Here is a 9,150-nt window from a genome sequence, read left to right as displayed (position 1 = left end):
TATATATATATTGTAGGAAAGGAAATTTTTTCTTAGTTATTTTACTATTTATTTCCAATAATAATAATAATAATAATAATAAAAAAAAGTAAATACAAATATATATATTCAAATATACTACCAAATTAATCCCTCAGTCCTGAAAAAAAAATGTGTTATACATAATATGTTAGTAAAATGTTATTCATTGCAGAAAAAAAAAAAAAAAACAGCATGAATGTAGAAAATACCAGATTATGGCCACTAGATGGCGCTGAATATTGTAGGAAAAAAAAAAAAGTATGTCCTTCAGCTAGATCTAGTGACCATAATCTGGTATTTTCTTAGATTGTAAGCTCCCAGGATTAGGGCCCTCCTATCCCTCTTGTATTGAACTGTATTGTTGCTGTATTGTCTCCCGTTATATTGTAAAGTGCTGAGCAAACTGTTGGCGCCATAAATCCTGTATAATAATATATATATAAATCCTGTATAATAATATAAATCCTGTATAATAATAATAATAATAATATATAAATCCTGTATAATAATAATAATAATAATTTTCCTTAATCACAATATTTTTATTTTTTTCAATGCATAACATTCGATCTGCGGAAAACAATAGCCTTAGAACATTCACTTTTGCACCATTGACACTCAGATTGAATCTACATGCAGTTGGAATGGACAAACAGCTATGTGAATATTTAATAATTACATCTCAGTATATATATATATTAGGAAAGGAAACGTTTTCCTAATTATTTTACTATTTCCAATGAAAAAAAAACAAACAAGTAAATACAAATATATGTATTCAAATATACTACCAAATGAATCCCTCAGTCCTGAAAAAAATATGTGTTATACATGTAATATGTTGGGGTAATATTGAAAGTTCTCAGGCAGATCAAAAGTTATTCATTAAAGAAAAAAAAAGAAAAAAGGCAAATGTAGAAAATACCAGATTATGGCCACTAGATGGCACTGAGTATCATAGGAAAAAAAGTATGTTCCTGGGCTCCAGCACATGGCCATAATGTGGAGTATTCCCCAATCACACTACAAACCATGACACTCGATCTGCAGGAAATAGAGCCTTAGAACATTCGGTCTGGCCCCCCACAGATTGATGTCACATGCAGTTTGCATGGAGGGAAAGCTAGGTGAATATATTATAAATATACCCCATTGTGTGCGTATAATGTACATATATATATACTGTGCATACAAATAAAGATTTACATATATATGTTTTATATGTACAAAGACACACATACACACATATATATAAATATATATATATGTGTTTGTACATATATATAATATATATATATATGCTGTGTGTATATATATATGTATGTACATTTATATATAGAAATATATATATAAAATCTTTATTAGTATGCACAGTATACAGTGCAGTATATATACAGTGGGGCAAAAAAGTATTTAGTCCCCACCAATTGTACAAGTTCTCCCACTTACAAAGATGAGAGAGGCCTGTAATTGGCATCATAGGGAGACCTCAACTATGAGAGACAAAATGAGAAAACAAATCCAGACAATCTCATTGGCTGATCTGGAAAGAATTATATGCAAATTATGGTGGAAAATAAGTATTTGGTCCCCTACAAACAAGCAAGATTTCTGGCTCTCACAGACCTGGACCTTCTTCTTTAACTAGTTGCCGACCGCAGATAGCCGAATGACGGCTGCACTGCGGCCGGCCAGTTCTGAGTGGACGTCATATGACGTCCCCCCAGAACGCGCTCTCCTGCGCGCCCCAGGGGGCACGCACCCGGCGATCTCCATGATCGCTGTGTCCTACGGACACAGCTGATCACGACATGTGGTAAAAGGCCGATCATACCGGCCTTTTACCACGTGATCAGCGGTGTCCAATGACACGCTGATCACAGGGAAATGCAAGTGCCGGTTCTCGGCTGCACTTTCCTCACGCTGTCAGATCGTGAGGAAAGTACTGCCGAGAACCGGCAGTTGTCAGAGCGGGGATCGGCACCGATCATCAGGGCCACTGATGATCAGTGCCCTGATGATCGGTGCCCAGCAGTGCCACCCACAAGTTCCGCCCACCTGTGCCCAGCAGTGCGCCCACTAGCTCCGCCCACCTATGCCCAGCAGTGCACCCACCTGTGCCCAGCAGTGCGCCCAGTAGCTCCGCCCACCTGTGCCCAGCAGTGCACCCACCTGTGCCCAGCAATGCACCCACCTGTGCCCAGCAGTGCACCCAGCAGTGCCACTCTGCAGTGTCACACACCTGTGCCCAGCAGTGCCACCCACCTGTGCCCACCCACCTGTGCCCACCAGTGCCACCCACCTGTGCCCACCCACCAGTGCTGCCCACCAGTGCCACCCACCAGTGAAGCCCAGCAGTGCTGCCAGTCAGTGCCACCAGTCAGTGCCCAGCGGTTGTGCCAGTCAGTGCCACCAGTCAGTGATGCCAGTCAGTGCCATCTGTCAGTACCCATCATCAGTGCCGCCTATCAGTGCTGTCTATCAGTGCCGCCTATCCGTGCCACCTCATTAGTACTGCCTATCAGTGCCCTTTAGTGCTGCCTATCAGTGCCCATCAGTGCCGCCTATCAGTGCCCATCAGTGCTGCCTCATCAACGCACATCAGTGAAGGAGAAAAAATACCTGTTTGAAAAATTTTATAATAGAAACAAAGAAACTTTTTTTTTTTCAAATTTTTTGCAATTTTTTAATTTATAGCGCAAAAAGTAAAGCGCCCAGTGGCGATTAAATACCACCAAAAGAAAGCTCTATTTGTGAGAAAAAAATGATCAAAATTTCATATGGGTACAATGTTGCATGACCGCGCAATTGTCAATCAAAGTGCGGCAGCGCTGAAAGCTGAAAATTGGCCTGGTAAATAAGGGGGTATAAGTGCCTGGTAGGCGAGGGGTTAAGAGGCTCCTCTGTCCTGCACTCATTACCTGCACTCTTTACCTGCACTCTTTACCTGCACTCATTACCTGCACTCATTACCTGCACTCATTACCTGCACTCTTTACCTGCACTCTTTACCTGCACTCATTACCTGCACTCATTACCTGCACTCTTTACCTGCACTCTTTACCTGCACTCTTTACCTGCACTCATTACCTGCACTCATTACCTGCACTCATTACCTGCACTCATTACCTGTATCAATGGCACCTGTTTGAGGTTGAGGTGTTTTTTATACCGATAACAAGTTCAGTCACACTCCAAACTCCACTATTTTTTTTTTTTTTAGGTCCGCAAACGTGCAACTATAAACGAAAAACCCGTAAGTGAATCACAAAAAAAGTGCAAGTGCAAAACACCACACGAAAAAGTGCACTTAGGGGTGTGCTTGTGTCCTACCCCTAAAGGGGATGGACCACTTACCCTGATCCCCCGGGGCACAAAGCTCCTGACGGGGACAAGGTTCCCAATTGGTCCTCCTGGCCAAAAGGCCTGCTGGACCACCGTTCCTTGTGTCCAGCCGAAGCCGGACACCCAGTACTTGGTCAGGGGACTCCCCCGAAGAAGAGTCCCCTAGGGATCAGGGGAGGAAGGAACCAAAAGGCCACACATCCTCCCCCTAGACTTCAGGGTAGGCCCGAGGACCCACACCCTCCATCCAGTGAAAACACACGCATAAGCGAAAGAAAAAGTGACAAACGTGGGAGGTGTAAATAAATTAAATAAATAGAAAATAAAAAAGTGGTACCGTGCCAAATTGTGCACAGACCAGGCCCTGAGGCCCGTAGCAAAAATTGCCCTGGTCCTAGCCAAAAGGCCTGGTCCTTAGGGCGCTGTGCAAAAAGAGTGTAAAAACAGTGACCTTGTGCCATCTTCACACTGTGGGGTCCCACACCCAAGTGTTACTAGTGGCACCCCTGAGAGCGTCTACTCAGGGGGCACTGAGTTTGCAGACTTTCTGCCTCCTCAGCCCCTGGCCAGACCAAGGTAGATCCATCCAAATCAGGAGGTACTGGGTCTTTCCAGTCTTCTCGGAGGAATTACTCCCAGGGCCCCAGCATAACTCGTGGCGCTCCCCGGTTTCTGTCCCTCCGGTACTAGCCTTCCGGACCCCCATCATACCAGTGAGGGTACTATACAACAGCCATCCCCGCAAAGCTAGAATGGCCGGGAGCACCCCCACTGGACACTGATAAGAACAGATACTACACTTGATCTTAGCCAAAAGGCACTCCAAACTCCACTATGGTGAAGACCAGAGAGCTGTCGAAGGACACCAGAAACAAAATTGTAGACCTGCACCAGGCTGGGAAGACTGAATCTGCAATAGGCAAGCAGCTTGGTGTGAACAAATCAACTGTGGGAGCAATAATTAGAAAATGGAAGACATACAAGACCACTGATAATCTCCCTCCATCTGGGGCTCCACGCAAGATCTCACCCCGTGGGGTCAAAATGATCACAAGAACGGTGAGCAAAAATCCCAGGACCACACGGGGGGACCTAGTGAATGAGCTGCAGAGAGCTGGGACCAACGTAACAAAGGCTACCATCAGTAACACACTACGCCGCCAGGGACTCAGATCCTGCAGTGCCAGACGTGTCCCCCTGCTTAAGCCAGTACATGTCGGGGCCCGTCTGAAGTTTGCTAGAGAGCATTTGGATGATCCAGAAGAGGATTGGGAGAATGTCATATGGTCAGATGAAACCAAAATACAACTGTTTGGTAGAAACACAACTCGTCCTGTTTGGAGGAGAGAGAATGCTGAGTTGCATCCAAAGAACACCATACCTACTGTGAAGCATGGAGGTGGCAACATCATGCTTTGGGGCTGTTTCTCCGCAAAGGGACCAGGATGACTGATCCATGTACAGGACAGAATGAATGGGGCCATGTATCGTGAGATTTTGAGTCCAAACCTTCCATCAGCAAGGGCATTGAAGATGAAACGTGGCTGGGTCTTCCAACGTGACAATGATCCCAAACATACTACCCGGGCAACGAAGGAGTGGCTTTGTAAGAAGCATTTCAAGGTCCTGGAGTGGCCCAGCCAGTCTCCAGATCTCAGCCCCATAGAAAACCTTTGGAGGGAGTTGAAAGTCCGTGTTGCCCAGCGACAGCCCCAAAACATCACTGCTCTAGAGGAGATCTGCATGGAGGAGGAGATCTGCATGGAGGATGGGCCAACATACCAGCAACAGTGTGTGCCAACCTTGTGAAGACTTCCAGGAAACGTCTGACCTCTGTCATTGCCAACAAAGGATATATAACAAAGGATTGACATGAACTTTTCATATTCACCAAATACTTATTTTCCACCATAATTTGTAAATAAATTCTTTCCAGATCAGCCAATGAGATTGTCTGGATTTGTTTTCTCATTTTGTCTCTCATAGTTGAGGTCTCCCTATGATGCCAATTACAGGCCTCTCTCATCTTTGTAAGTGGGAGAACTTGTACAATTGGTGGGGACTAAATACTTTTTTGCCCCACTGTATATGGACTGTATGTGGACTGTAATATGGACTGTAATATGGACTGTATGTGGACTGTATGTGGACTGTAATATGGACTGTATGTGGACTGTACGTGGACTGTATGTGGACTGTGTTGGACTGTATGTGGACTGTGTATGGACTGTATGTGGACTGTGTGTGGACTGTATGTGGACTGTATGTGGACTGTACATGGACTGTATGTGGACTGTGTGTGGACTGTGTGTGGACTGTATATGGACTGTATGTGGACTGTACATGGACTGTACATGGACTGTACGTGGACTGTACGTGGACTGTGTTGGACTGTATGTGGACTGTATGTGGACTGTATGTGGACTGTGTATGGACTGTATGTGGACTGTACGTGGACTGTACGTGGACTGTATATGGACTGTGTTGGACTGTATGTGGACTGTATGTGGACTGTGTATGGACTGTATGTGGACTGTGTATGGACTGTGTGTGGACTGTGTGTGGACTGTATGTGGACTGTACATGGACTGTATATGGACTGTATGTGGACTGTATGTGGACTGTACGTGGACTGTGTGTGGACTGTATGTGGACTGTACATGGACTGTGTGTGGACTGTGTGTGGACTGTGTGTGGACTGTATATGGACTGTATGTGGACTGTACATGGACTGTATGTGGACTGTACATGGACTGTACGTGGACTGTATGTGGACTGTGTTGGACTGTATGTGGACTGTATGTGGACTGTATGTGGACTGTGTGTGGACTGTATGTGGACTGTATGTGGACTGTACGTGGACTGTATGTGGACTGTATATGGACTGTGTTGGACTGTATGTGGACTGTATGTGGACTGTGTATGGACTGTGTATGGACTGTGTATGGACTGTGTGTGGACTGTACGTGGACTGTACATGGACTGTATATGGACTGTATGTGGACTGTACGTGGACTGTACGTGGACTGTATGTGGACTGTATATGGACTGTGTTGGACTGTATGTGGACTGTATGTGGACTGTATGTGGACTGTGTATGGACTGTATGTGGACTGTGTATGGACTGTGTGTGGACTGTGTGTGGACTGTATGTGGACTGTACATGGACTGTATGTGGACTGTACATGGACTGTATGTGGACTGTATGTGGACTGTATGTGGACTGTATGTGGACTGTGTATGGACTGTGTATGGACTGTATGTGGACTGTGTTGGACTGTATGTGGACTGTATATGGACTGTGTGTGGACTGTATGTGGACTGTATGTGAACTGTGTATGGACTGTATGTGGACTGTATGTGAACTGTACATGAACTGTATGTGGACTGTATGTGGACTGTACATGGACTGTACATGGACTGTATGTGGACTGTATGTGGACTGTACATGGACTGTATGTGGACTGTACATGGACTGTACGTGGACTGTACGTGGACTGTATGTGGACTGTATGTGGACTGTGTGTGGACTGTATGTGGACTGTACGTGGACTGTATGTGGACTGTATGTGGACTGTATATGGACTGTGTTGGACTGTATGTGGACTGTGTATGGACTGTGTATGGACTGTGTGTGGACTGTACGTGGACTGTACATGGACTGTATATGGACTGTACGTGGACTGTACGTGGACTGTACGTGGACTGTATGTGGACTGTATATGGACTGTGTTGGACTGTATGTGGACTGTATGTGGACTGTGTATGGACTGTATGTGGACTGTGTATGGACTGTGTGTGGACTGTGTGTGGACTGTATGTGGACTGTACATGGACTGTATGTGGACTGTATGTGGACTGTACATGGACTGTATGTGGACTGTATGTGGACTGTATGTGGACTGTATATGGACTGTGTATGGACTGTATGTGGACTGTGTTGGACTGTATGTGGACTGTATATGGACTGTGTGTGGACTGTATGTGGACTGTATGTGAACTGTGTATGGACTGTATGTGGACTGTATGTGAACTGTACATGAACTGTATGTGGACTGTACATGGACTGTATGTGGACTGTATGTGGACTGTATGTGGACTGTACATGGACTGTATGTGGACTGTGTGTGGACTGTATGTGGACTGTATGTGGACTGTATGTGGACTGTACATGGACTGTATGTGGACTGTATGTGGACTGTACATGGACTGTATGTGGACTGTATGTGGACTGTATGTGGACTGTACATGGACTGTATGTGGACTGTATGTGGACTGTATGTGGACTGTACATGGACTGTATGTGGACTGTGTGTGGACTGTATGTGGACTGTATGTGGACTGTATGTGGACTGTACATGGACTGTATGTGGACTGTATGTGGACTGTACATGGACTGTATGTGGACTGTATGTGGACTGTATGTGGACTGTACATGGACTGTATGTGGACTGTATGTGGACTGTACATGGACTGTATGTGGACTGTATGTGGACTGTACATGGACTGTATGTGGACTGTACATGGACTGTATGTGGACTGTACATGGACTGTATGTGGACTGTATGTGGCACTTTTTCAATTGTTATACAATTTATTCCAAAACAAAAACAAGGAAATAGAAATCTCTGCTACAAATGCAGGTTGTGTCCGCAGTGCCGGGTGTGCGATGTGCTGCAGAGGTCAGGGTATACGACGCCGCGATCGCAGAGCGTTGCCCCCACCAGATCTCAGGATGCCGCAATACCATGCCGTCCGGTGCAACGGATTTCCAAAAGTTTGTTGCAGTGCGACTCCTCCCCCTGCGAATGGACGGCTGCAAATCACACGGCACCGACTCCTGAGGAAGCGCACAGGAAGGTGGTCCGCGTGAGATGCCAGCATGAGCCGGAGCCGGAGCCGGAGCCGTCCTGGAACCGTCTAATACTTGTATTGCTAAACAAGAAATAGAACAAATAAATGAACATTTCCTGAGTCTGCGTCCGACGTTACAGGTGCCGGAATGTGGACCGCGCCAAACCGACATTCCCGGGGAAAATCTGTGTGTGTGTGGGGGGGGGGGAGGGTGTGTGTGTGGGGGGGAGGGTGTGCAGGGGGGGGGGAGGGTGTGTGGGGTGTGTGTGGGGGGGGAGGGTGTGTGGGGTGTGTGTGTGTGGGGGGGAGGGTGTGCGTGTGGGGGGGAGGGTGTGCGGGGGGGGGAGGGTGTGTGGGGGGGAGGGGGGGTTAAAGAGAGAATGGAGCGGGGACTCGAGGGGTTAATATAAAATGTAACAAAATGTTACAGCCACAGTCACCGGTCATACCGGAATTGTTACATTGTATCAGAGATCTCACACCGCAGTCACCGGTCATACCGGAATTGTTACATTGTATCGGATGATTCTGGCACCGCAGTCACCAGTCACACCGGAATTGTTACATTGTATCAGAGATCTCACACCGCAGTCACCAGTCATACCGGAATTGTTACATTGTATCGGATGATTCTGACACCGCAGTCACCGGTCACGCCGGAATTGTTACATTGTATCAGAGATCTCACACCGCAGTCACCAGTCATACCGGAATTGTTACATTGTATCGGATGATTCTGGCACCGCAGTCACCAGTCACACCGGAATTGTTACATTGTATCAGAGATCTCACACCGCAGTCACCGGTCATACCGGAATTGTTACATTGTATCGGATGATTCTGACACCGCAGTCACCGGTCACGCCGGAATTGTTACATTGTATCGGATGATTCTGGCACCGCAGTCACCAGTCACACCGGAATTGTTAC

This window comes from Staurois parvus, unplaced genomic scaffold, assembly GCF_062004578.1.
Source record: "Staurois parvus isolate SC_StPar_1 unplaced genomic scaffold, SC_StPar_1.0 ptg000936l, whole genome shotgun sequence".
Taxonomy (NCBI): domain Eukaryota; kingdom Metazoa; phylum Chordata; class Amphibia; order Anura; family Ranidae; genus Staurois; species Staurois parvus.
This window is presented reverse-complemented; position numbering follows the sequence as displayed.